At 43.9% G+C, this 21,693-nt stretch overlaps 52 non-coding genes across 52 annotated transcripts; 23 read left to right on the forward strand and 29 right to left on the reverse strand.

The window, feature by feature from the left end:
• Positions 1-81: 81 nt before the first annotated feature.
• trnaw-cca (transfer RNA tryptophan (anticodon CCA)) lies at positions 82-153 on the reverse strand. Its single transcript has one exon. It is a non-coding gene; the product is annotated as a tRNA-Trp (tRNA).
• A 596-nt stretch (positions 154-749) lies between these two features.
• On the reverse strand, positions 750-821 carry trnaw-cca (transfer RNA tryptophan (anticodon CCA)). Its single transcript has one exon. It is a non-coding gene; the product is annotated as a tRNA-Trp (tRNA).
• A 148-nt stretch (positions 822-969) lies between these two features.
• trnak-uuu (transfer RNA lysine (anticodon UUU)) lies at positions 970-1,042 on the forward strand. Its single transcript has one exon. It is a non-coding gene; the product is annotated as a tRNA-Lys (tRNA).
• A 375-nt stretch (positions 1,043-1,417) lies between these two features.
• Positions 1,418-1,489, reverse strand: trnaw-cca (transfer RNA tryptophan (anticodon CCA)). Its single transcript has one exon. It is a non-coding gene; the product is annotated as a tRNA-Trp (tRNA).
• A 147-nt stretch (positions 1,490-1,636) lies between these two features.
• Positions 1,637-1,709, forward strand: trnak-uuu (transfer RNA lysine (anticodon UUU)). The gene has a single exon. It is a non-coding gene; the product is annotated as a tRNA-Lys (tRNA).
• A 375-nt stretch (positions 1,710-2,084) lies between these two features.
• On the reverse strand, positions 2,085-2,156 carry trnaw-cca (transfer RNA tryptophan (anticodon CCA)). The gene has a single exon. It is a non-coding gene; the product is annotated as a tRNA-Trp (tRNA).
• A 596-nt stretch (positions 2,157-2,752) lies between these two features.
• On the reverse strand, positions 2,753-2,824 carry trnaw-cca (transfer RNA tryptophan (anticodon CCA)). The gene has a single exon. It is a non-coding gene; the product is annotated as a tRNA-Trp (tRNA).
• A 148-nt stretch (positions 2,825-2,972) lies between these two features.
• trnar-ucu (transfer RNA arginine (anticodon UCU)) lies at positions 2,973-3,045 on the forward strand. Its single transcript has one exon. It is a non-coding gene; the product is annotated as a tRNA-Arg (tRNA).
• Positions 3,046-3,420: 375 nt separating this feature from the next.
• Positions 3,421-3,492, reverse strand: trnaw-cca (transfer RNA tryptophan (anticodon CCA)). The gene has a single exon. It is a non-coding gene; the product is annotated as a tRNA-Trp (tRNA).
• Positions 3,493-3,640: 148 nt separating this feature from the next.
• On the forward strand, positions 3,641-3,713 carry trnak-uuu (transfer RNA lysine (anticodon UUU)). The gene has a single exon. It is a non-coding gene; the product is annotated as a tRNA-Lys (tRNA).
• A 375-nt stretch (positions 3,714-4,088) lies between these two features.
• On the reverse strand, positions 4,089-4,160 carry trnaw-cca (transfer RNA tryptophan (anticodon CCA)). The gene has a single exon. It is a non-coding gene; the product is annotated as a tRNA-Trp (tRNA).
• A 148-nt stretch (positions 4,161-4,308) lies between these two features.
• On the forward strand, positions 4,309-4,381 carry trnak-uuu (transfer RNA lysine (anticodon UUU)). Its single transcript has one exon. It is a non-coding gene; the product is annotated as a tRNA-Lys (tRNA).
• A 375-nt stretch (positions 4,382-4,756) lies between these two features.
• trnaw-cca (transfer RNA tryptophan (anticodon CCA)) lies at positions 4,757-4,828 on the reverse strand. Its single transcript has one exon. It is a non-coding gene; the product is annotated as a tRNA-Trp (tRNA).
• Positions 4,829-5,424: 596 nt separating this feature from the next.
• Positions 5,425-5,496, reverse strand: trnaw-cca (transfer RNA tryptophan (anticodon CCA)). The gene has a single exon. It is a non-coding gene; the product is annotated as a tRNA-Trp (tRNA).
• Positions 5,497-5,644: 148 nt separating this feature from the next.
• trnak-uuu (transfer RNA lysine (anticodon UUU)) lies at positions 5,645-5,717 on the forward strand. Its single transcript has one exon. It is a non-coding gene; the product is annotated as a tRNA-Lys (tRNA).
• A 375-nt stretch (positions 5,718-6,092) lies between these two features.
• On the reverse strand, positions 6,093-6,164 carry trnaw-cca (transfer RNA tryptophan (anticodon CCA)). Its single transcript has one exon. It is a non-coding gene; the product is annotated as a tRNA-Trp (tRNA).
• Positions 6,165-6,312: 148 nt separating this feature from the next.
• trnar-ucu (transfer RNA arginine (anticodon UCU)) lies at positions 6,313-6,385 on the forward strand. The gene has a single exon. It is a non-coding gene; the product is annotated as a tRNA-Arg (tRNA).
• A 375-nt stretch (positions 6,386-6,760) lies between these two features.
• Positions 6,761-6,832, reverse strand: trnaw-cca (transfer RNA tryptophan (anticodon CCA)). Its single transcript has one exon. It is a non-coding gene; the product is annotated as a tRNA-Trp (tRNA).
• Positions 6,833-6,980: 148 nt separating this feature from the next.
• trnak-uuu (transfer RNA lysine (anticodon UUU)) lies at positions 6,981-7,053 on the forward strand. The gene has a single exon. It is a non-coding gene; the product is annotated as a tRNA-Lys (tRNA).
• Positions 7,054-7,428: 375 nt separating this feature from the next.
• On the reverse strand, positions 7,429-7,500 carry trnaw-cca (transfer RNA tryptophan (anticodon CCA)). Its single transcript has one exon. It is a non-coding gene; the product is annotated as a tRNA-Trp (tRNA).
• Positions 7,501-8,096: 596 nt separating this feature from the next.
• trnaw-cca (transfer RNA tryptophan (anticodon CCA)) lies at positions 8,097-8,168 on the reverse strand. The gene has a single exon. It is a non-coding gene; the product is annotated as a tRNA-Trp (tRNA).
• A 148-nt stretch (positions 8,169-8,316) lies between these two features.
• On the forward strand, positions 8,317-8,389 carry trnak-uuu (transfer RNA lysine (anticodon UUU)). The gene has a single exon. It is a non-coding gene; the product is annotated as a tRNA-Lys (tRNA).
• A 374-nt stretch (positions 8,390-8,763) lies between these two features.
• Positions 8,764-8,835, reverse strand: trnaw-cca (transfer RNA tryptophan (anticodon CCA)). Its single transcript has one exon. It is a non-coding gene; the product is annotated as a tRNA-Trp (tRNA).
• A 148-nt stretch (positions 8,836-8,983) lies between these two features.
• On the forward strand, positions 8,984-9,056 carry trnak-uuu (transfer RNA lysine (anticodon UUU)). Its single transcript has one exon. It is a non-coding gene; the product is annotated as a tRNA-Lys (tRNA).
• Positions 9,057-9,431: 375 nt separating this feature from the next.
• trnaw-cca (transfer RNA tryptophan (anticodon CCA)) lies at positions 9,432-9,503 on the reverse strand. The gene has a single exon. It is a non-coding gene; the product is annotated as a tRNA-Trp (tRNA).
• Positions 9,504-9,651: 148 nt separating this feature from the next.
• On the forward strand, positions 9,652-9,724 carry trnak-uuu (transfer RNA lysine (anticodon UUU)). The gene has a single exon. It is a non-coding gene; the product is annotated as a tRNA-Lys (tRNA).
• Positions 9,725-10,099: 375 nt separating this feature from the next.
• trnaw-cca (transfer RNA tryptophan (anticodon CCA)) lies at positions 10,100-10,171 on the reverse strand. Its single transcript has one exon. It is a non-coding gene; the product is annotated as a tRNA-Trp (tRNA).
• Positions 10,172-10,319: 148 nt separating this feature from the next.
• trnae-uuc (transfer RNA glutamic acid (anticodon UUC)) lies at positions 10,320-10,392 on the forward strand. The gene has a single exon. It is a non-coding gene; the product is annotated as a tRNA-Glu (tRNA).
• Positions 10,393-10,767: 375 nt separating this feature from the next.
• On the reverse strand, positions 10,768-10,839 carry trnaw-cca (transfer RNA tryptophan (anticodon CCA)). The gene has a single exon. It is a non-coding gene; the product is annotated as a tRNA-Trp (tRNA).
• Positions 10,840-10,987: 148 nt separating this feature from the next.
• On the forward strand, positions 10,988-11,060 carry trnak-uuu (transfer RNA lysine (anticodon UUU)). Its single transcript has one exon. It is a non-coding gene; the product is annotated as a tRNA-Lys (tRNA).
• Positions 11,061-11,435: 375 nt separating this feature from the next.
• trnaw-cca (transfer RNA tryptophan (anticodon CCA)) lies at positions 11,436-11,507 on the reverse strand. Its single transcript has one exon. It is a non-coding gene; the product is annotated as a tRNA-Trp (tRNA).
• A 148-nt stretch (positions 11,508-11,655) lies between these two features.
• Positions 11,656-11,728, forward strand: trnar-ucu (transfer RNA arginine (anticodon UCU)). The gene has a single exon. It is a non-coding gene; the product is annotated as a tRNA-Arg (tRNA).
• Positions 11,729-12,323: 595 nt separating this feature from the next.
• trnak-uuu (transfer RNA lysine (anticodon UUU)) lies at positions 12,324-12,396 on the forward strand. Its single transcript has one exon. It is a non-coding gene; the product is annotated as a tRNA-Lys (tRNA).
• Positions 12,397-12,771: 375 nt separating this feature from the next.
• On the reverse strand, positions 12,772-12,843 carry trnaw-cca (transfer RNA tryptophan (anticodon CCA)). The gene has a single exon. It is a non-coding gene; the product is annotated as a tRNA-Trp (tRNA).
• Positions 12,844-12,991: 148 nt separating this feature from the next.
• Positions 12,992-13,064, forward strand: trnak-uuu (transfer RNA lysine (anticodon UUU)). Its single transcript has one exon. It is a non-coding gene; the product is annotated as a tRNA-Lys (tRNA).
• A 375-nt stretch (positions 13,065-13,439) lies between these two features.
• Positions 13,440-13,511, reverse strand: trnaw-cca (transfer RNA tryptophan (anticodon CCA)). The gene has a single exon. It is a non-coding gene; the product is annotated as a tRNA-Trp (tRNA).
• A 148-nt stretch (positions 13,512-13,659) lies between these two features.
• Positions 13,660-13,732, forward strand: trnar-ucu (transfer RNA arginine (anticodon UCU)). Its single transcript has one exon. It is a non-coding gene; the product is annotated as a tRNA-Arg (tRNA).
• Positions 13,733-14,107: 375 nt separating this feature from the next.
• trnaw-cca (transfer RNA tryptophan (anticodon CCA)) lies at positions 14,108-14,179 on the reverse strand. Its single transcript has one exon. It is a non-coding gene; the product is annotated as a tRNA-Trp (tRNA).
• A 148-nt stretch (positions 14,180-14,327) lies between these two features.
• On the forward strand, positions 14,328-14,400 carry trnak-uuu (transfer RNA lysine (anticodon UUU)). Its single transcript has one exon. It is a non-coding gene; the product is annotated as a tRNA-Lys (tRNA).
• Positions 14,401-14,775: 375 nt separating this feature from the next.
• Positions 14,776-14,847, reverse strand: trnaw-cca (transfer RNA tryptophan (anticodon CCA)). The gene has a single exon. It is a non-coding gene; the product is annotated as a tRNA-Trp (tRNA).
• A 596-nt stretch (positions 14,848-15,443) lies between these two features.
• On the reverse strand, positions 15,444-15,515 carry trnaw-cca (transfer RNA tryptophan (anticodon CCA)). Its single transcript has one exon. It is a non-coding gene; the product is annotated as a tRNA-Trp (tRNA).
• Positions 15,516-15,663: 148 nt separating this feature from the next.
• trnar-ucu (transfer RNA arginine (anticodon UCU)) lies at positions 15,664-15,736 on the forward strand. Its single transcript has one exon. It is a non-coding gene; the product is annotated as a tRNA-Arg (tRNA).
• A 375-nt stretch (positions 15,737-16,111) lies between these two features.
• trnaw-cca (transfer RNA tryptophan (anticodon CCA)) lies at positions 16,112-16,183 on the reverse strand. The gene has a single exon. It is a non-coding gene; the product is annotated as a tRNA-Trp (tRNA).
• A 148-nt stretch (positions 16,184-16,331) lies between these two features.
• Positions 16,332-16,404, forward strand: trnar-ucu (transfer RNA arginine (anticodon UCU)). The gene has a single exon. It is a non-coding gene; the product is annotated as a tRNA-Arg (tRNA).
• A 375-nt stretch (positions 16,405-16,779) lies between these two features.
• trnaw-cca (transfer RNA tryptophan (anticodon CCA)) lies at positions 16,780-16,851 on the reverse strand. The gene has a single exon. It is a non-coding gene; the product is annotated as a tRNA-Trp (tRNA).
• Positions 16,852-16,999: 148 nt separating this feature from the next.
• trnak-uuu (transfer RNA lysine (anticodon UUU)) lies at positions 17,000-17,072 on the forward strand. Its single transcript has one exon. It is a non-coding gene; the product is annotated as a tRNA-Lys (tRNA).
• A 595-nt stretch (positions 17,073-17,667) lies between these two features.
• On the forward strand, positions 17,668-17,740 carry trnak-uuu (transfer RNA lysine (anticodon UUU)). Its single transcript has one exon. It is a non-coding gene; the product is annotated as a tRNA-Lys (tRNA).
• A 375-nt stretch (positions 17,741-18,115) lies between these two features.
• trnaw-cca (transfer RNA tryptophan (anticodon CCA)) lies at positions 18,116-18,187 on the reverse strand. The gene has a single exon. It is a non-coding gene; the product is annotated as a tRNA-Trp (tRNA).
• Positions 18,188-18,783: 596 nt separating this feature from the next.
• Positions 18,784-18,855, reverse strand: trnaw-cca (transfer RNA tryptophan (anticodon CCA)). The gene has a single exon. It is a non-coding gene; the product is annotated as a tRNA-Trp (tRNA).
• A 596-nt stretch (positions 18,856-19,451) lies between these two features.
• Positions 19,452-19,523, reverse strand: trnal-caa (transfer RNA leucine (anticodon CAA)). Its single transcript has one exon. It is a non-coding gene; the product is annotated as a tRNA-Leu (tRNA).
• Positions 19,524-20,119: 596 nt separating this feature from the next.
• On the reverse strand, positions 20,120-20,191 carry trnaw-cca (transfer RNA tryptophan (anticodon CCA)). Its single transcript has one exon. It is a non-coding gene; the product is annotated as a tRNA-Trp (tRNA).
• Positions 20,192-20,339: 148 nt separating this feature from the next.
• Positions 20,340-20,412, forward strand: trnak-uuu (transfer RNA lysine (anticodon UUU)). Its single transcript has one exon. It is a non-coding gene; the product is annotated as a tRNA-Lys (tRNA).
• Positions 20,413-21,693: the final 1,281 nt, after the last annotated feature.

The following is a 21,693-nucleotide window of genomic DNA, read 5'->3' on the forward strand; positions in this document are numbered from 1 at the left end:
TGAACTGTAAAGCCACATTGGTACTTGTGCTGATTCATTGACTTCGCTGTGTAAAGGCAGCGATTGCACACATCAAAATTCTGACCACGACGTGATTTGAACACGCAACCTTCTGATCTGGAGTCAGACGCGCTACCGTTGCGCCACGAGGTCTTGGAAGAAACTCATCTATGGGGGGGATGCCTAGTTCAGATTTCGTTGACTGTATCAATTGGAATGAAGGCCTGTGTCTCTGGGGAAATGTACGATCTGACATGCATCTGCCCGGCAGGTTAGGTGTATGAAAACAGTTACATGCAGAGCCCGGAGAGCTCAGTCGGTAGAGCATCAGACTTTTAATCTGAGGGTCCAGGGTTCAAGTCCCTGTTCAGGCGTCCTTTCAATATTCACCTTCCTTCAGAAGCAAGTCTTTCTATAATTACAATTTCTGTCACTTTCCATGACATGTTCACGTGTGGAAAATACAATCCCGGAGCCAAAACAGCTTAGTCTGAAAACTTTAGGATTTTTAATCTGACCCTCCAGGTTTAAACTCCCTGTTTGAAGACTGATTTAAGTCTGTCAATCACACAGCATCATCTGATATAGGAATTTGCAGTGTGCCATGCTTTTGTGAGAGACGACTGTCATCTAAAGCATCATCGGATTGGTCGTTGTTTAGCAACATTTGAACTGTAAAGCCACATTGGTACTTGTGCTGATTCATTGACTTCGCTGTGTAAAGGCAGCGATTGCACAAATCAAAATTCTGACCACGACGTGATTTGAACACGCAACCTTCTGATCTGGAGTCAGACGCGCTACCGTTGCGCCACGAGGTCTTGGAAGAAACTCATCTATGGGGGTTATGCCTAGTTCAGATTTCTTTGACTGTATCAATTGGAATGAAGGCCTGTGTCTCTGGGGAAATGTACGATCTGACATGCATCTGCCCGGCAGGTTAGGTGTATGAAAACAGATACATGCAGAGCCCGGATAGCTCAGTCGGTAGAGCATCAGACTTTTAATCTGAGGGTCCAGGGTTCAAGTCCCTGTTCAGGCGTAATTTTAATATTCACCTTCCTTCAGAAGCAAGTCTTTCTATAATTGCAATTTCTGTCACTTTCCACGACATGTTCACGTGTGGACAATACAATCCCATAGCCAAAACAGCTTAGTCTGAAAACTTTAGGATTTTTAATCTGAACCTCCAGGTTTAAACTCCATGTTTGAAGACTGATTTAAGTCTGTCAATCACACAGCATCATCTGATATAGGAATTTGCAGTGTGCCATGCTTTTGTGAGAGACGACTGTCATCTAAAGCATCATCGGATTGGTCGTTGTTTAGCAACATTTGAACTGTAAAGCCACATTGGTACTTGTGCTGATTCATTGACTTCGCTGTGTAAAGGCAGCGATTGCACACATCAAAATTCTGACCACGACGTGATTTGAACACGCAACCTTCTGATCTGGAGTCAGACGCGCTACCGTTGCGCCACGAGGTCTTGGAAGAAAGTCATCTATGGGGGGGATGCCTAGTTCAGATTTCGTTGACTGTATCAATTGGAATGAAGGCCTGTGTCTCTGGGGAAATGTACGATCTGACATGCATCTGCCCGGCAGGTTCGGTGTATGAAAACAGCACATGCAGAGCCCGGATAGCTCAGTCGGTAGAGCATCAGGCTTTTAATCTGAGGGTCCAGGGTTCAAGTCCCTGTTCAGGCGTCCTTTTAATATTCACCTTCCTTCAGAAGCAAGTCTTTCTATAATTACAATTTCTGTCACTTTCCATGACATGTTCACGTGTGGACAATACAATCCCATAGCCAAAACAGCTTAGTCTGAAAACTTTAGGATTTTTAATCTGAACCTCCAGGTTTAAACTCCCTGTTTGAAGACTGATTTAAGTCTGTCAATCACACAGCATCATCTGATATAGGAATTTGCAGTGTGCCATGCTTTTGTGAGAGACGACTGTCATCTAAAGCATCATCGGATTGGTCGTTGTTTAGCAACATTTGAACTGTAAAGCCACATTGGTACTTGTGCTGATTCATTGACTTCGCTGTGTAAAGGCAGCGATTGCACACATCAAAATTCTGACCACGACGTGATTTGAACACGCAACCTTCTGATCTGGAGTCAGACGCGCTACCGTTGCGCCACGAGGTCTTGGAAGAAACTCATCTATGGGGGTTATGCCTAGTTCAGATTTCTTTGACTGTATCAATTGGAATGAAGGCCTGTGTCTCTGGGGAAATGTACGATCTGACATGCATCTGCCCGGCAGGTTAGGTGTATGAAAACAGATACATGCAGATTCCGGATAGCTCAGTCGGTAGAGCATCAGACTTTTAATCTGAGGGTCCAGGGTTCAAGTCCCTGTTCAGGCGTACTTTTAATATTCACCTTCCTTCAGAAGCAAGTCTTTCTATAATTGCAATTTCTGTCACTTTCCACGACATGTTCACGTGTGGACAATACAATCCCATAGCCAAAACAGCTTAGTCTGAAAACTTTAGGATTTTTAATCTGAACCTCCAGGTTTAAACTCCCTGTTTGAAGACTGATTTAAGTCTGTCAATCACATAGCATCATCTGATATAGGAAATTGCAGTGTGCCATGCTTTTGTGAGAGACGACTGTCATCTAAAGCATCATCGGATTGGTCGTTGTTTAGCAACATTTGAACTGTAAAGCCACATTGGTACTTGTGCTGATTCATTGACTTCGCTGTGTAAAGGCAGCGATTGCACACATCAAAATTCTGCCCACGACGTGATTTGAACACGCAACCTTCTGATCTGGAGTCAGACGCGCTACCGTTGCGCCACGAGGTCTTGGAAGAAAGTCATCAATGGGGGGGATGCCTAGTTCAGATTTCGTTGACTGTATCAATTGGAATGAAGGCAAGGGTCTCTGGGGAAATGTACGATCTGACATGCATCTGCCCGGCAGGTTAGGTGTATGAAAACAGTTACATGCAGAGCCCGGATAGCTCAGTCGGTAGAGTATCAGACTTCTAATCTGAGGGTCCAGGGTTCAAGACCCTGTTCAGGAGTCCTTTTAATTTTCACCTTCCTTCAGAAGCAAGTCTTTCTATAATTGCAATTTCTGTCACTTTCCATGACATGTTCACGTGTGGACAATACAATCCCATAGCCAAAACAGCTTAGTCTGAAAACTTTAGGATTTTTAATCTGAACCTCCAGGTTTAAACTCCCTGTTTGAAGACTGATTTAAGTCTGTCAATCACACAGCATCATCTGATATAGGAATTTGCAGTGTGCCATGCTTTTGTGAGAGACGACTGTCATCTAAAGCATCATCGGATTGGTCGTTGTTTAGCAACATTTGAACTGTAAAGCCACATTGGTACTTGTGCTGATTCATTGACTTCGCTGTGTAAAGGCAGCGATTGCACACATCAAAATTCTGACCACGACGTGATTTGAACACGCAACCTTCTGATCTGGAGTCAGACGCGCTACCGTTGCGCCACGAGGTCTTGGAAGAAACTCATCTATGGGGGGGATGCCTAGTTCAGATTTCGTTGACTGTATCAATTGGAATGAAGGCCTGTGTCTCTGGGGAAATGTACGATCTGACATGCATCTGCCCGGCAGGTTAGGTGTATGAAAACAGTTACATGCAGAGCCCGGATAGCTCAGTCGGTAGAGCATCAGACTTTTAATCTGAGGGTCCAGGGTTCAAGTCCCTGTTCAGGCGTCCTTTCAATATTCACCTTCCTTCAGAAGCAAGTCTTTCTATAATTACAATTTCTGTCACTTTCCATGACATGTTCACGTGTGGAAAATACAATCCCATAGCCAAAACAGCTTAGTCTGAAAACTTTAGGATTTTTAATCTGACCCTCCAGGTTTAAACTCCCTGTTTGAAGACTGATTTAAGTCTGTCAATCACACAGCATCATCTGATATAGGAATTTGCAGTGTGCCATGCTTTTGTGAGAGACGACTGTCATCTAAAGCATCATCGGATTGGTCGTTGTTTAGCAACATTTGAACTGTAAAGCCACATTGGTACTTGTGCTGATTCATTGACTTCGCTGTGTAAAGGCAGCGATTGCACACATCAAAATTCTGACCACGACGTGATTTGAACACGCAACCTTCTGATCTGGAGTCAGACGCGCTACCGTTGCGCCACGAGGTCTTGGAAGAAACTCATCTATGGGGGGGATGCCTAGTTCAGATTTCGTTGACTGTATCAATTGGAATGAAGGCCTGTGTCTCTGGGGAAATGTACGATCTGACATGCATCTGCCCGGCAGGTTAGGTGTATGAAAACAGTTACATGCAGAGCCCGGATAGCTCAGTCGGTAGAGCATCAGACTTTTAATCTGAGGGTCCAGGGTTCAAGTCCCTGTTCAGGCGTCCTTTCAATATTCACCTTCCTTCAGAAGCAAGTCTTTCTATAATTACAATTTCTGTCACTTTCCATGACATGTTCACGTGTGGAAAATACAATCCCATAGCCAAAACAGCTTAGTCTGAAAACTTTAGGATTTTTAATCTGACCCTCCAGGTTTAAACTCCCTGTTTGAAGACTGATTTAAGTCTGTCAATCACACAGCATCATCTGATATAGGAATTTGCAGTGTGCCATGCTTTTGTGAGAGACGACTGTCATCTAAAGCATCATCGGATTGGTCGTTGTTTAGCAACATTTGAACTGTAAAGCCACATTGGTACTTGTGCTGATTCATTGACTTCGCTGTGTAAAGGCAGCGATTGCACACATCAAAATTCTGACCACGACGTGATTTGAACACGCAACCTTCTGATCTGGAGTCAGACGCGCTACCGTTGCGCCACGAGGTCTTGGAAGAAACTCATCTATGGGGGTTATGCCTAGTTCAGATTTCTTTGACTGTATCAATTGGAATGAAGGCCTGTGTCTCTGGGGAAATGTACGATCTGACATGCATCTGCCCGGCAGGTTAGGTGTATGAAAACAGATACATGCAGATTCCGGATAGCTCAGTCGGTAGAGCATCAGACTTTTAATCTGAGGGTCCAGGGTTCAAGTCCCTGTTCAGGCGTACTTTTAATATTCACCTTCCTTCAGAAGCAAGTCTTTCTATAATTGCAATTTCTGTCACTTTCCACGACATGTTCACGTGTGGACAATACAATCCCATAGCCAAAACAGCTTAGTCTGAAAACTTTAGAATTTTTAATCTGAACCTCCAGGTTTAAACTCCCTGTTTGAAGACTGATTTAAGTCTGTCAATCACACAGCATCATCTGATATAGGAATTTGCAGTGTGCCATGCTTTTGTGAGAGACGACTGTCATCTAAAGCATCATCGGATTGGTCGTTGTTTAGCAACATTTGAACTGTAAAGCCACATTGGTACTTGTGCTGATTCATTGACTTCGCTGTGTAAAGGCAGCGATTGCACACATCAAAATTCTGACCACGACGTGATTTGAACACGCAACCTTCTGATCTGGAGTCAGACGCGCTACCGTTGCGCCACGAGGTCTTGGAAGAAAGTCATCTATGGGGGGGATGCCTAGTTCAGATTTCGTTGACTGTATCAATTGGAATGAAGGCCTGTGTCTCTGGGGAAATGTACGATCTGACATGCATCTGCCCGGCAGGTTAGGTGTATGAAAACAGTTACATGCAGAGCCCGGATAGCTCAGTCGGTAGAGCATCAGACTTTTAATCTGAGGGTCCAGGGTTCAAGTCCCTGTTCAGGCGTCCTTTCAATATTCACCTTCCTTCAGAAGCAAGTCTTTCTATAATTACAATTTCTGTCACTTTCCATGGCATGTTCACGTGTGGAAAATACAATCCCATAGCCAAAACAGCTTAGTCTGAAAACTTTAGGATTTTTAATCTGACCCTCCAGGTTTAAACTCCCTGTTTGAAGACTGATTTAAGTCTGTCAATCACACAGCATCATCTGATATAGGAATTTGCAGTGTGCCATGCTTTTGTGAGAGACGACTGTCATCTAAAGCATCATCGGATTGGTCGTTGTTTAGCAACATTTGAACTGTAAAGCCACATTGGTACTTGTGCTGATTCATTGACTTCGCTGTGTAAAGGCAGCGATTGCACACATCAAAATTCTGACCACGACGTGATTTGAACACGCAACCTTCTGATCTGGAGTCAGACGCGCTACCGTTGCGCCACGAGGTCTTGGAAGAAAGTCATCAATGGGGGGGATGCCTAGTTCAGATTTCGTTGACTGTATCAATTGGAATGAAGGCAAGGGTCTCTGGGGAAATGTACGATCTGACATGCATCTGCCCGGCAGGTTAGGTGTATGAAAACAGTTACATGCAGAGCCCGGATAGCTCAGTCGGTAGAGTATCAGACTTCTAATCTGAGGGTCCAGGGTTCAAGACCCTGTTCAGGAGTCCTTTTAATTTTCACCTTCCTTCAGAAGCAAGTCTTTCTATAATTGCAATTTCTGTCACTTTCCATGACATGTTCACGTGTGGACAATACAATCCCATAGCCAAAACAGCTTAGTCTGAAAACTTTAGGATTTTTAATCTGAACCTCCAGGTTTAAACTCCCTGTTTGAAGACTGATTTAAGTCTGTCAATCACACAGCATCATCTGATATAGGAATTTGCAGTGTGCCATGCTTTTGTGAGAGACGACTGTCATCTAAAGCATCATCGGATTGGTCGTTGTTTAGCAACATTTGAACTGTAAAGCCACATTGGTACTTGTGCTGATTCATTGACTTCGCTGTGTAAAGGCAGCGATTGCACACATCAAAATTCTGACCACGACGTGATTTGAACACGCAACCTTCTGATCTGGAGTCAGACGCGCTACCGTTGCGCCACGAGGTCTTGGAAGAAACTCATCTATGGGGGGGATGCCTAGTTCAGATTTCGTTGACTGTATCAATTGGAATGAAGGCCTGTGTCTCTGGGGAAATGTACGATCTGACATGCATCTGCCCGGCAGGTTAGGTGTATGAAAACAGTTACATGCAGAGCCCGGATAGCTCAGTCGGTAGAGCATCAGACTTTTAATCTGAGGGTCCAGGGTTCAAGTCCCTGTTCAGGCGTCCTTTCAATATTCACCTTCCTTCAGAAGCAAGTCTTTCTATAATTACAATTTCTGTCACTTTCCATGACATGTTCACGTGTGGAAAATACAATCCCATAGCCAAAACAGCTTAGTCTGAAAACTTTAGGATTTTTAATCTGACCCTCCAGGTTTAAACTCCCTGTTTGAAGACTGATTTAAGTCTGTCAATCACACAGCATCATCTGATATAGGAATTTGCAGTGTGCCATGCTTTTGTGAGAGACGACTGTCATCTAAAGCATCATCGGATTGGTCGTTGTTTAGCAACATTTGAACTGTAAAGCCACATTGGTACTTGTGCTGATTCATTGACTTCGCTGTGTAAAGGCAGCGATTGCACACATCAAAATTCTGACCACGACGTGATTTGAACACGCAACCTTCTGATCTGGAGTCAGACGCGCTACCGTTGCGCCACGAGGTCTTGGAAGAAACTCATCTATGGGGGTTATGCCTAGTTCAGATTTCTTTGACTGTATCAATTGGAATGAAGGCCTATGTCTCTGGGGAAATGTACGATCTGACATGCATCTGCCCGGCAGGTTAGGTGTATGAAAACAGATACATGCAGATTCCGGATAGCTCAGTCGGTAGAGCATCAGACTTTTAATCTGAGGGTCCAGGGTTCAAGTCCCTGTTCAGGCGTACTTTTAATATTCACCTTCCTTCAGAAGCAAGTCTTTCTATAATTGCAATTTCTGTCACTTTCCACGACATGTTCACGTGTGGACAATACAATCCCATAGCCAAAACAGCTTAGTCTGAAAACTTTAGGATTTTTAATCTGAACCTCCAGGTTTAAACTCCCTGTTTGAAGACTGATTTAAGTCTGTCAATCACACAGCATCATCTGATATAGGAATTTGCAGTGTGCCATGCTTTTGTGAGAGACGACTGTCATCTAAAGCATCATCGGATTGGTCGTTGTTTAGCAACATTTGAACTGTAAAGCCACATTGGTACTTGTGCTGATTCATTGACTTCGCTGTGTAAAGGCAGCGATTGCACACATCAAAATTCTGACCACGACGTGATTTGAACACGCAACCTTCTGATCTGGAGTCAGACGCGCTACCGTTGCGCCACGAGGTCTTGGAAGAAAGTCATCTATGGGGGGGATGCCTAGTTCAGATTTCGTTGACTGTATCAATTGGAATGAAGGCCTGTGTCTCTGGGGAAATGTACGATCTGACATGCATCTGCCCGGCAGGTTAGGTGTATGAAAACAGTTACATGCAGAGCCCGGATAGCTCAGTCGGTAGAGCATCAGACTTTTAATCTGAGGGTCCAGGGTTCAAGTCCCTGTTCAGGCGTCCTTTCAATATTCACCTTCCTTCAGAAGCAAGTCTTTCTATAATTACAATTTCTGTCACTTTCCATGGCATGTTCACGTGTGGAAAATACAATCCCATAGCCAAAACAGCTTAGTCTGAAAACTTTAGGATTTTTAATCTGACCCTCCAGGTTTAAACTCCCTGTTTGAAGACTGATTTAAGTCTGTCAATCACACAGCATCATCTGATATAGGAATTTGCAGTGTGCCATGCTTTTGTGAGAGACGACTGTCATCTAAAGCATCATCGGATTGGTCGTTGTTTAGCAACATTTGAACTGTAAAGCCACATTGTACTTGTGCTGATTCATTGACTTCGCTGTGTAAAGGCAGCGATTGCACACATCAAAATTCTGACCACGACGTGATTTGAACACGCAACCTTCTGATCTGGAGTCAGACGCGCTACCGTTGCGCCACGAGGTCTTGGAAGAAACTCATCTATGGGGGGGATGCCTAGTTCAGATTTCGTTGACTGTATCAATTGGAATGAAGGCCTGTGTCTCTGGGGAAATGTACGATCTGACATGCATCTGCCCGGCAGGTTAGGTGTATGAAAACAGTTACATTCAGAGCCCGGATAGCTCAGTCGGTAGAGCATCAGACTTTTAATCTGAGGGTCCAGGGTTCAAGTCCCTGTTCAGGCGTCCTTTCAATATTCACCTTCCTTCAGAAGCAAGTCTTTCTATAATTACAATTTCTTTCACTTTCCATAACATGTTCACTTGTGGAAAATACAATCCCATAGCCAAAACAGCTTAGTCTGAAAACTTTAGGATTTTTAATCTGACCCTCCAGGTTTAAACTCCCTGTTTGAAGACTGATTTAAGTCTGTCAATCACACAGCATCATCTGATATAGGAATTTGCAGTGTGCCATGCTTTTGTGAGAGACGACTGTCATCTAAAGCATCATCGGATTGGTCGTTGTTTAGCAACATTTTAACTGTAAAGCCACATTGGTACTTGTGCTGATTCATTGACTTCGCTGTGTAAAGGCAGCGATTGCACACATCAAAATTCTGACCACGTCGTGATTTGAACACGCAACCTTCTGATCTGGAGTCAGACGCGCTACCGTTGCGCCACGAGGTCTTGGAAGAAACTCATCTATGGGGGTTATGCCTAGTTCAGATTTCTTTGACTGTATCAATTGGAATGAAGGCCTGTGTCTCTGGGGAAATGTACGATCTGACATGCATCTGCCCGGCAGGTTAGGTGTATGAAAACAGATACATGCAGAGCCCGGATAGCTCAGTCGGTAGAGCATCAGACTTTTAATCTGAGGGTCCAGGGTTCAAGTCCCTGTTCAGGCGTAATTTTAATATTCACCTTCCTTCAGAAGCAAGTCTTTCTATAATTGCAATTTCTGTCACTTTCCATGACATGTTCACGTGTGGACAATACAATCCCATAGCCAAAACAGCTTAGTCTGAAAACTTTAGGATTTTTAATCTGAACCTCCAGGTTTAAACTCCCTGTTTGAAGACTGATTTAAGTCTGTCAATCACACAGCATCATCTGATATAGGAATTTGCAGTGTGCCATGCTTTTGTGAGAGACGACTGTCATCTAAAGCATCATCGGATTGGTCGTTGTTTAGCAACATTTGAACTGTAAAGCCACATTGGTACTTGTGCTGATTCATTGACTTCGCTGTGTAAAGGCAGCGATTGCACACATCAAAATTCTGACCACGACGTGATTTGAACACGCAACCTTCTGATCTGGAGTCAGACGCGCTACCGTTGCGCCACGAGGTCTTGGAAGAAAGTCATCTATGGGGGGGATGCCTAGTTCAGATTTCGTTGACTGTATCAATTGGAATGAAGGCCTGTGTCTCTGGGGAAATGTACGATCTGACATGCATCTGCCCGGCAGGTTAGGTGTATGAAAACAGTTACATGCAGAGCCCGGATAGCTCAGTCGGTAGAGCATCAGACTTTCAATCTGAGGGTCCAGGGTTCAAGTCCCTGTTCAGGCGTCCTTTCAATATTCACCTTCCTTCAGAAGCAAGTCTTTCTATAATTACAATTTCTGTCACTTTCCATGACATGTTCACGTGTGGAAAATACAATCCCATAGCCAAAACAGCTTAGTCTGAAAACTTTAGGATTTTTAATCTGACCCTCCAGGTTTAAACTCCCTGTTTGAAGACTGATTTAAGTCTGTCAATCACACAGCATCATCTGATATAGGAATTTGCAGTGTGCCATGCTTTTGTGAGAGACGACTGTCATCTAAAGCATCATCGGATTGGTCGTTGTTTAGCAACATTTGAACTGTAAAGCCACATTGGTACTTGTGCTGATTCATTGACTTCGCTGTGTAAAGGCAGCGATTGCACACATCAAAATTCTGACCACGACGTGATTTGAACACGCAACCTTCTGATCTGGAGTCAGACGCGCTACCGTTGCGCCACGAGGTCTTGGAAGAAAGTCATCTATGGGGGTTATGCCTAGTTCAGATTTCTTTGACTGTATCAATTGGAATGAAGGCCTGTGTCTCTGGGGAAATGTACGATCTGACATGCATCTGCCCGGCAGGTTAGGTGTATGAAAACAGTAACATGCAGAGCCCGGATAGCTCAGTCGGTAGAGCATCAGACTTTTAATCTGAGGGTCCAGGGTTCAAGTCCCTGTTCAGGCGTACTTTTAATATTCACCTTCCTTCAGAAGCAAGTCTTTCTATAATTGCAATTTCTGTCACTTTCCATGACATGTTCACGTGTGGACAATACAATCCCATAGCCAAAACAGCTTAGTCTGAAAACTTTAGGATTTTTAATCTGAACCTCCAGGTTTAAACTCCCTGTTTGAAGACTGATTTAAGTCTGTCAATCACACAGCATCATCTGATATAGGAATTTGCAGTGTGCCATGCTTTTGTGAGAGACGACTGTCATCTAAAGCATCATCGGATTGGTCGTTGTTTAGCAACATTTGAACTGTAAAGCCACATTGGTACTTGTGCTGATTCATTGACTTCGCTGTGTAAAGGCAGCGATTGCACACATCAAAATTCTGCCCACGACGTGATTTGAACACGCAACCTTCTGATCTGGAGTCAGACGCGCTACCGTTGCGCCACGAGGTCTTGGAAGAAAGTCATCAATGGGGGGGATGCCTAGTTCAGATTTCGTTGACTGTATCAATTGGAATGAAGGCCTGTGTCTCTGGGGAAATATACGATCTGACATGCATCTGCCCGGCAGGTTAGGTGTATGAAAACAGTTACATGCAGAGCCCGGATAGCTCAGTCGGTAGAGCATCAGACTTCTAATCTGAGGGTCCAGGGTTCAAGACCCTGTTCAGGAGTCCTTTTAATTTTCACCTTCCTTCAGAAGCAAGTCTTTCTATAATTGCAATTTCTGTCACTTTCCATGACATGTTCACGTGTGGACAATACAATCCCATAGCCAAAACAGCTTAGTCTGAAAACTTTAGGATTTTTAATCTGAACCTCCAGGTTTAAACTCCCTGTTTGAAGACTGATTTAAGTCTGTCAATCACACAGCATCATCTGATATAGGAATTTGCAGTGTGCCATGCTTTTGTGAGAGACGACTGTCATCTAAAGCATCATCGGATTGGTCGTTGTTTAGCAACATTTGAACTGTAAAGCCACATTGGTACTTGTGCTGATTCATTGACTTCGCTGTGTAAAGGCAGCGATTGCACACATCAAAATTCTGACCACGACGTGATTTGAACAAGCAAACTTCTGATCTGGAGTCAGACGCGCTACCGTTGCGCCACGAGGTCTTGGAAGAAAGTCATCTATGGGGGGGATGCCTAGTTCAGATTTCGTTGACTGTATCAATTGGAATGAAGGCCTGTGTCTCTGGGGAAATGTACGATCTGACATGCATCTGCCCGGCAGGTTAGGTGTATGAAAACAGTTACATGCAGAGCCCGGATAGCTCAGTCGGTAGAGCATCAGACTTTTAATCTGAGGGTCCAGGGTTCAAGTCCCTGTTCAGGCGTCCTTTCAATATTCACCTTCCTTCAGAAGCAAGTCTTTCTATAATTACAATTTCTGTCACTTTCCATGACATGTTCACGTGTGGAAAATACAATCCCATAGCCAAAACAGCTTAGTCTGAAAACTTTAGGATTTTTAATCTGACCCTCCAGGTTTAAACTCCCTGTTTGAAGACTGATTTAAGTCTGTCAATCACACAGCATCATCTGATATAGGAATTTGCAGTGTGCCATGCTTTTGTGAGAGACGACTGTCATCTAAAGCATCATCGGATTGGTCGTTGTTTAGCAACATTTGAACTGTAAAGCCACATTGGTACTTGTGCTGATTCATTGACTTCGCTGTGTAAAGGCAGCGATTGCACACATCAAAATTCTGACCACGACGTGATTTGAACACGCAACCTTCTGATCTGGAGTCAGACGCGCTACCGTTGCGCCACGAGGTCTTGGAAGAAAGTCATCTATGGGGGTTATGCCTAGTTCAGATTTCTTTGACTGTATCAATTGGAATGAAGGCCTGTGTCTCTGGGGAAATGTACGATCTGACATGCATCTGCCCGGCAGGTTAGGTGTATGAAAACAGTAACATGCAGAGCCCGGATAGCTCAGTCGGTAGAGCATCAGACTTTTAATCTGAGGGTCCAGGGTTCAAGTCCCTGTTCAGGCGTACTTTTAATATTCACCTTCCTTCAGAAGCAAGTCTTTCTATAATTGCAATTTCTGTCACTTTCCATGACATGTTCACGTGTGGACAATACAATCCCATAGCCAAAACAGCTTAGTCTGAAAACTTTAGGATTTTTAATCTGAACCTCCAGGTTTAAACTCCCTGTTTGAAGACTGATTTAAGTCTGTCAATCACACAGCATCATCTGATATAGGAATTTGCAGTGTGCCATGCTTTTGTGAGAGACGACTGTCATCTAAAGCATCATCGGATTGGTCGTTGTTTAGCAACATTTGAACTGTAAAGCCACATTGGTACTTGTGCTGATTCATTGACTTCGCTGTGTAAAGGCAGCGATTGCACACATCAAAATTCTGCCCACGACGTGATTTGAACACGCAACCTTCTGATCTGGAGTCAGACGCGCTACCGTTGCGCCACGAGGTCTTGGAAGAAAGTCATCAATGGGGGGGATGCCTAGTTCAGATTTCGTTGACTGTATCAATTGGAATGAAGGCCTGTGTCTCTGGGGAAATATACGATCTGACATGCATCTGCCCGGCAGGTTAGGTGTATGAAAACAGTTACATGCAGAGCCCGGATAGCTCAGTCGGTAGAGCATCAGACTTCTAATCTGAGGGTCCAGGGTTCAAGACCCTGTTCAGGAGTCCTTTTAATTTTCACCTTCCTTCAGAAGCAAGTCTTTCTATAATTGCAATTTCTGTCACTTTCCATGACATGTTCACGTGTGGACAATACAATCCCATAGCCAAAACAGCTTAGTCTGAAAACTTTAGGATTTTTAATCTGAACCTCCAGGTTTAAACTCCCTGTTTGAAGACTGATTTAAGTCTGTCAATCACACAGCATCATCTGATATAGGAATTTGCAGTGTGCCATGCTTTTGTGAGAGACGACTGTCATCTAAAGCATCATCGGATTGGTCGTTGTTTAGCAACATTTGAACTGTAAAGCCACATTGGTACTTGTGCTGATTCATTGACTTCGCTGTGTAAAGGCAGCGATTGCACACATCAAAATTCTGACCACGACGTGATTTGAACACGCAACCTTCTGATCTGGAGTCAGACGCGCTACCGTTGCGCCACGAGGTCTTGGAAGAAAGTCATCTATGGGGGGGATGCCTAGTTCAGATTTCGTTGACTGTATCAATTGGAATGAAGGCCTGTGTCTCTGGGGAAATGTACGATCTGACATGCATCTGCCCGGCAGGTTAGGTGTATGAAAACAGTTACATGCAGAGCCCGGATAGCTCAGTCGGTAGAGCATCAGACTTTTAATCTGAGGGTCCAGGGTTCAAGTCCCTGTTCAGGCGTCCTTTCAATATTCACCTTCCTTCAGAAGCAAGTCTTTCTATAATTACAATTTCTGTCACTTTCCATGACATGTTCACGTGTGGAAAATACAATCCCATAGCCAAAACAGCTTAGTCTGAAAACTTTAGGATTTTTAATCTGACCCTCCAGGTTTAAACTCCCTGTTTGAAGACTGATTTAAGTCTGTCAATCACACAGCATCATCTGATATAGGAATTTGCAGTGTGCCATGCTTTTGTGAGAGACGACTGTCATCTAAAGCATCATCGGATTGGTCGTTGTTTAGCAACATTTGAACTGTAAAGCCACATTGGTACTTGTGCTGATTCATTGACTTCGCTGTGTAAAGGCAGCGATTGCACACATCAAAATTCTGACCACGACGTGATTTGAACACGCAACCTTCTGATCTGGAGTCAGACGCGCTACCGTTGCGCCACGAGGTCTTGGAAGAAAGTCATCTATGGGGGTTATGCCTAGTTCAGATTTCTTTGACTGTATCAATTGGAATGAAGGCCTGTGTCTCTGGGGAAATGTACGGTCTGACATGCATCTGCCCGGCAGGTTAGGTGTATGAAAACAGTTACATGCAGAGCCCGGATAGCTCAGTCGGTAGAGCATCAGAATTTTAATCTGAGGGTCCAGGGTTCAAGTCCCTGTTCAGGCGTCCTTTTAATATTCACCTTCCTTCAGAAGCAAGTCTTTCTATAATTGCAATTTCTGTCACGTTCCATGACATGTTCACGTGTGGACAATACAATCCCATAGCCAAAACAGCTTAGTCTGAAAACTTTAGGATTTTTAATCTGAACCTCCAGGTTTAAACTCCCTGTTTGAAGACTGATTTAAGTCTGTCAATCACACAGCATCATCTGATATAGGAATTTGCAGTGTGCCATGCTTTTGTGAGAGACGACTGTCATCTAAAGCATCATCGGATTGGTCGTTGTTTAGCAACATTTGAACTGTAAAGCCACATTGGTACTTGTGCTGATTCATTGACTTCGCTGTGTAAAGGCAGCGATTGCACACATCAAAATTCTGACCACGACGTGATTTGAACACGCAACCTTCTGATCTGGAGTCAGACGCGCTACCGTTGCGCCACGAGGTCTTGGAAGAAAGTCATCTATGGGGGGTATGCCTAGTTCAGATTTCGTTGACTGTATCAATTGGAATGAAGGCCTGTGTCTCTGGGGAAATGTACGATCTGACATGCATCTGCCCGGCAGGTTAGGTGTATGAAAACAGTTACATGCAGAGCCCGGATAGCTCAGTCGGTAGAGCATCAGACTTCTAATCTGAGGGTCCAGGGTTCAATACCCTGTTCAGGAGTCCTTTTAATTTTCACCTTCCTTCAGAAGCAAGTCTTTCTATAATTGCAATTTCTGTCACGTTCCATGACATGTTCACGTGTGGACAATACAATCCCATAGCCAAAACAGCTTAGTCTGAAAACTTTAGGATTTTTAATCTGAACCTCCAGGTTTAAACTCCCTGTTTGAAGACTGATTTAAGTCTGTCAATCACACAGCATCATCTGATATAGGAATTTGCAGTGTGCCATGCTTTTGTGAGAGACGACTGTCATCTAAAGCATCATCGGATTGGTCGTTGTTTAGCAACATTTGAACTGTAAAGCCACATTGGTACTTGTGCTGATTCATTGACTTCGCTGTGTAAAGGCAGCGATTGCACACATCAAAATTCTGACCACGACGTGATTTGAACACGCAACCTTCTGATCTGGAGTCAGACGCGCTACCGTTGCGCCACGAGGTCTTGGAAGAAAGTCATCTATGGGGGGTATGCCTAGTTCAGATTTCGTTGACTGTATCAATTGGAATGAAGGCCTGTGTCTCTGGGGAAATGTACGATCTGACATGCATCTGCCCGGCAGGTTAGGTGTATGAAAACAGTTACATGCAGAGCCCGGATAGCTCAGTCGGTAGAGCATCAGACTTCTAATCTGAGGGTCCAGGGTTCAAGACCCTGTTCAGGAGTCCTTTTAATTTTCACCTTCCTTCAGAAGCAAGTCTTTCTATAATTGCAATTTCTGTCACTTTCCATGACATGTTCACGTGTGGACAATACAATCCCATAGCCAAAACAGCTTAGTCTGAAAACTTTAGGATTTTTAATCTGAACCTCCAGGTTTAAACTCCCTGTTTGAAGACTGATTTAAGTCTGTCAATCACACAGCATCATCTGATATAGGAATTTGCAGTGTGCCATGCTTTTGTGAGAGACGACTGTCATCTAAAGCATCATCGGATTGGTCGTTGTTTAGCAACATTTGAACTGTAAAGCCACATTGGTACTTGTGCTGATTCATTGACTTCGCTGTGTAAAGGCAGCGATTGCACACATCAAAATTCTGACCACGACGTGATTTGAACACGCAACCTTCTGATCTGGAGTCAGACGCGCTACCGTTGCGCCACGAGGTCTTGGAAGAAAGTCATCTATGGGGGGGATGCCTAGTTCAGATTTCGTTGACTGTATCAATTGGAATGAAGGCCTGTGTCTCTGGGGAAATGTACGATCTGACATGCATCTGCCCGGCAGGTTAGGTGTATGAAAACAGTTACATGCAGAGCCCGGATAGCTCAGTCGGTAGAGCATCAGACTTTTAATCTGAGGGTCCAGGGTTCAAGTCCCTGTTCAGGCGTCCTTTCAATATTCACCTTCCTTCAGAAGCAAGTCTTTCTATAATTACAATTTCTGTCACTTTCCATGACATGTTCACGTGTGGAAAATACAATCCCATAGCCAAAACAGCTTAGTCTGAAAACTTTAGGATTTTTAATCTGACCCTCCAGGTTTAAACTCCCTGTTTGAAGACTGATTTAAGTCTGTCAATCACACAGCATCATCTGATATAGGAATTTGCAGTGTGCCATGCTTTTGTGAGAGACGACTGTCATCTAAAGCATCATCGGATTGGTCGTTGTTTAGCAACATTTGAACTGTAAAGCCACATTGGTACTTGTGCTGATTCATTGACTTCGCTGTGTAAAGGCAGCGATTGCACACATCAAAATTCTGACCACGACGATATTTGAACACGCAAACTTCTGATCTGGAGTCAGACGCGCTACCGTTGCTCCACGAGGTCTTGGAAGAAAGTCATCTATGGGGGGGATGCCTAGTTCAGATTTCGTTGACTGTATCAATTGGAATGAAGGCCTGTGTCTCTGGGGAAATGTTCGATCTGACATGCATCTGCCCGGCAGGTTAGGTGTATGAAAACAGTTACATGCAGAGCCCGGATAGCTCAGTCGGTAGAGCATCAGACTTTTAATCTGAGGGTCCAGGGTTCAAGTCCCTGTTCAGGCGTCCTTTTAATATTCACCTTCCTTCAGAAGCAAGTCTTTCTATAATTGCAATTTCTGTCACTTTCCATGACATGTTCACGTGTGGACAATACAATCCCATAGCCAAAACAGCTTAGTCTGAAAACTTTAGGATTTTTAATCTGAACCTCCAGGTTTAAACTCCCTGTTTGAAGACTGATTTAAGTCTGTCAATCACACAGCATCATCTGATATAGGAATTTGCAGTGTGCCATGCTTTTGTGAGAGACGACTGTCATCTAAAGCATCATCGGATTGGTCGTTGTTTAGCAACATTTGAACTGTAAAGCCACATTGGTACTTGTGCTGATTCATTGACTTCGCTTTGTAAAGGCAGCGATTGCACACATCAATATTCTGACCACGACGTGATTTGAACACGCAACCTTCTGATCTGGAGTCAGACGCGCTACCGTTGCGCCACGAGGTCTTGGAAAAAACTCATCTATGGGGGGGATGCCTAGTTCAGATTTCGTTGACTGTATCAATTGGAATGAAGGCCTGTGTCTCTGGGGAAATGTTCGATCTGACATGCATCTGCCCGGCAGGTTAGGTGTATGAAAACAGTTACATGCAGAGCCCGGATAGCTCAGTCGGTAGAGCATCAGGTTTTTAATCTGAGGGTCATGGGTTCAAGTCCCTGTTCAGGCGTCCTTTTAATATTCACCTTCCTTCAGAAGCAAGTCTTTCTATAATTGCAATTTCTGTCACTTTCCATGACATGTTCACGTGTGGACAATACAATCCCATAGCCAAAACAGCTTAGTCTGAAAACTTTAGGATTTTTAATCTGAACCTCCAGGTTTAAACTCCCTGTTTGAAGACTGATTAAAGTCTGTCAATCACATAGCATCATCTGATATAGGAATTTGCAGTGTGCCATGCTTTTGTGAGAGACGACTGTCATCTAAAGCATCATCGGATTGGTCGTTGTTTAGCAACATTTGAACTGTAAAGCCACATTGGTACTTGTGCTGATTCATTGACTTCGCTGTGTAAAGGCAGCGATTGCACACATCAAAATTCTGACCACGACGTGATTTGAACACGCAACCTTCTGATCTGGAGTCAGACGCGCTACCGTTGCGCCACGAGGTCTTGGAAGAAAGTCATCTATAGGGGGGATGCCTAGTTCAGGTTTCGTTGACTGTATCAATTGTAATGAAGGCCTGTGTCTCTGGGGAAATGTACGATCTGACATGCATCTGCCCGGCAGGTTAGGTGTATGAAAACAGTTTCATGCAGAGCCCGGATAGCTCAGTCTTTAGAGCATCAGACTTTTAATCTGAGGGTCCAGGGTTCAAGTCCCTGTTCAGGCGTCCTTTCAATATTCACCTTCCTTCAGAAGCAAGTCTTTCTATAATTGCAATTTCTGTCACTTTCCATGACATGTTCACGTGTGGACAATACAATCCCATAGCCAAAACAGCTTAGTCTGAAAATCTTAGGATTTTTAATCTGAACCTCCAGGTTTAAACTCCCTGTTTGAAGACTGATTTAAGTCTGTCAATCACACAGCATCATCTGATATAGGAATTTGCAGTGTGCCATGCTTTTGTGAGAGACGACTGTCATCTAAAGCATCATCGGATTGGTCGTTGTTTAGCAACATTTGAACTGTAAAGCCACATTGGTACTTGTGCTGATTCATTGACTTCGCTGTGTAAAGGCAGCGATTGCACACATCAAAATTCTGACCACGACGTGATTTGAACACGCAACCTTCTGATCTTGAGTCAGACGCGCTACCGTTGCGCCACGAGGTCTTGGAAGAAAGTCATCTATGGGGGGGATGCCTGGTTCAGGTTTCGTTGACTGTATCAATTGTAATGAAGGCCTGTGTCTCTGGGGAAATGTACGATCTGACATGCATCTGCCCGGCAGGTTAGGTGTATGAAAACAGTTTCATGCAGAGCCCGGATAGCTCAGTCTGTAGAGCATCAGACTTTTAATCTGAGGGTCCAGGGTTCAAGTCCCTGTTCAGGCGTCCTTTCAATATTCACCTTCCTTCAGAAGCAAGTCTTTCTATAATTGCAATTTCTGTCACTTTCCATGACATGTTCACGTGTGGACAATACAATCCCATAGCCAAAACAGCTTAGTCTGAAAATTTTAGGATTTTTAATCTGAACCTCCAGGTTTAAACTCCCTGTTTGAAGACTGATTTAAGTCTGTCAATCACACAGCATCATCTGATATAGGAATTTGCAGTGTGCCATGCTTTTGTGAGAGACGACTGTCATCTAAAGCATCATCGGATTGGTCGTTGTTTAGCAACATTTGAACTGTAAAGCCACATTGGTACTTGTGCTGATTCATTGACTTCGCTTTGTAAAGGCAGCGATTGCACACATCAAAATTCTGACCACGACGTGATTTGAACACGCAACCTTCTGATCTGGAGTCAGACGCGCTACCGTTGCGCCACGAGGTCTTGGAAGAAACTCATCTATGGGGGTTATGCCTAGTTCAGATTTCTTTGACTGTATCAATTGGAATGAAGGCCTGTGTCTCTGGGGAAATGTACGATCTGACATGCATCTGCCCGGCAGGTTAGGTGTATGAAAACAGTTACATGCAGAGCCCGGATAGCTCAGTCGGTAGAGCATCAGACTTTTAATCTGAGGGTCCAGGGTTCAAGTCCCTGTTCAGGCATCCTTTTAATATTCACCTTCCTTCAGAAGCAAGTCTTTCTATAATTGCAATTTCTGTCACTTTCCATGACATGTTCACGTGTGGACAATACAATCCCATAGCCAAAACAGCTTAGTCTGAAAACTTTAGGATTTTTAATCTGAACCTCCAGGTTTAAACTCCCTGTTTGAAGACTGATTTAAGTCTGTCAATCACACAGCATCATCTGATATAGGAATTTGCAGTGTGCCATGCTTTTGTGAGAGACGACTGTCATCTAAAGCATGATCGGATTGGTCGTTGTTTAGCAACATTTGAACTGTAAAGCCACATTGGTACTTGTGCTGATTCATTGACTTCGCTGTGTAAAGGCAGCGATTGCACACATCAAAATTCTGACCACGACGTGATTTGAACACGCAACCTTCTGATCTGGAGTCAGACGCGCTACCGTTGCTCCACGAGGTCTTGGAAGAGAGTCATCTATGGGGGGGATGCCTAGTTCAGATTTCGTTGACTGTATCAATTGGAATGAAGGCCTGTGTCTCTGGGGAAATGTTCGATCTGATATGGATCTGCCCGGCAGGTTAGGTGTATGAAAACAGTTACATGCAGAGCCCGGATAGCTCAGTCGGTAGAGCATCAGGTTTTTAATCTGAGGGTCCAGGGTTCAAGTCACTGTTCAGGCGTCCTTTTAATATTCACCTTCCTTCAGAAGCAAGTCTTTCTATAATTGCAATTTCTGTCACTTTCCATGACATGTTCACGTGTGGACAATACAATCCCATAGCCAAAACAGCTTAGTCTGAAAACTTTAGGATTTTTAATCTGAACCTCCGGGTTTAAACTCCCTGTTTGAAGACTGATTTAAGTCTGTCAATCACATAGCATCATCTGATATAGGAATTTGCAGTGTGCCATGCTTTTGTGAGAGACGACTGTCATCTAAAGCATCATCGGATTGGTCGTTGTTTAGCAACATTTGAACTGTAAAGCCACATTGGTACTTGTGCTGATTCATTGACTTCGCTGTGTAAAGGCAGCGATTGCACACATCAAAATTCTGACCACAACGTGATTTGAACACGCAACCTTTTGATCTGGAGTCAGACGCGCTACCGTTGCGCCACGAGGTCTTGGAAGAAACTCATCTATGGGGGGTATGCCTAGTTCAGATTTCGTTGACTGTATCAATTGGAATGAAGGCCTGTGTCTCTGGGGAAATGTTCGATCTGACATGCATCTGCCCGGCAGGTTAGGTGTATGAAAACAGTTACATGCAAAGCCCGGATAGCTCAGTCG

Source organism: Salvelinus fontinalis, chromosome 3 (assembly GCF_029448725.1).
Source record: "Salvelinus fontinalis isolate EN_2023a chromosome 3, ASM2944872v1, whole genome shotgun sequence".
Taxonomy (NCBI): Eukaryota; Metazoa; Chordata; class Actinopteri; order Salmoniformes; family Salmonidae; genus Salvelinus; species Salvelinus fontinalis.